We start from the raw sequence: 473 nt of genomic DNA, 5'->3' as shown, positions 1-473 counted from the left end.
GCCCATCCTCACGTTTGCAGCAATTTCCATCCTCACGAGGGTTTTCCATCCTCAGGCCAAAATAAAATTTTCTTTCTTTTTGCCTTAATGATTAATAACCTATTATCTTAAATGAATACACTCAAGAGCGCATGTTAGTTATTAACCACAATCATAATCTCTTAAGTAATTTTGTTATCATTAAAATCATTTGAGAGATTTTGTCTTAACAGAACCATTATTGCCGGCTGACAAACCAAGCAGAAAAGGAAAAATAATTGCTCTAAAAACAAGTCAAATAGAAAGTTCATCCTCTAAGAAGACTGAAGATGTCATGAAAAAGGAAAGCTCAGAGTATCCTCTATCTGAGAAAGAGGATAAACTCGCTCTGATTTCCAGAAGAATTCAGAGGATGGTAAATCAAAGAGGACATGATAGAAGATCTCCTCAAAAAGAAAAAACTGACAAAAGTCAGATAACTTATTTTGGATGCA

The sequence above is a fragment of the Cicer arietinum genome, chromosome 5 (assembly GCF_000331145.2).
Source record: "Cicer arietinum cultivar CDC Frontier isolate Library 1 chromosome 5, Cicar.CDCFrontier_v2.0, whole genome shotgun sequence".
In the NCBI taxonomy this organism is placed as follows: domain Eukaryota; kingdom Viridiplantae; phylum Streptophyta; class Magnoliopsida; order Fabales; family Fabaceae; genus Cicer; species Cicer arietinum.
The sequence above is the reverse complement of the archived record's forward strand: the minus strand, read 5'-3'. Positions refer to the sequence as shown.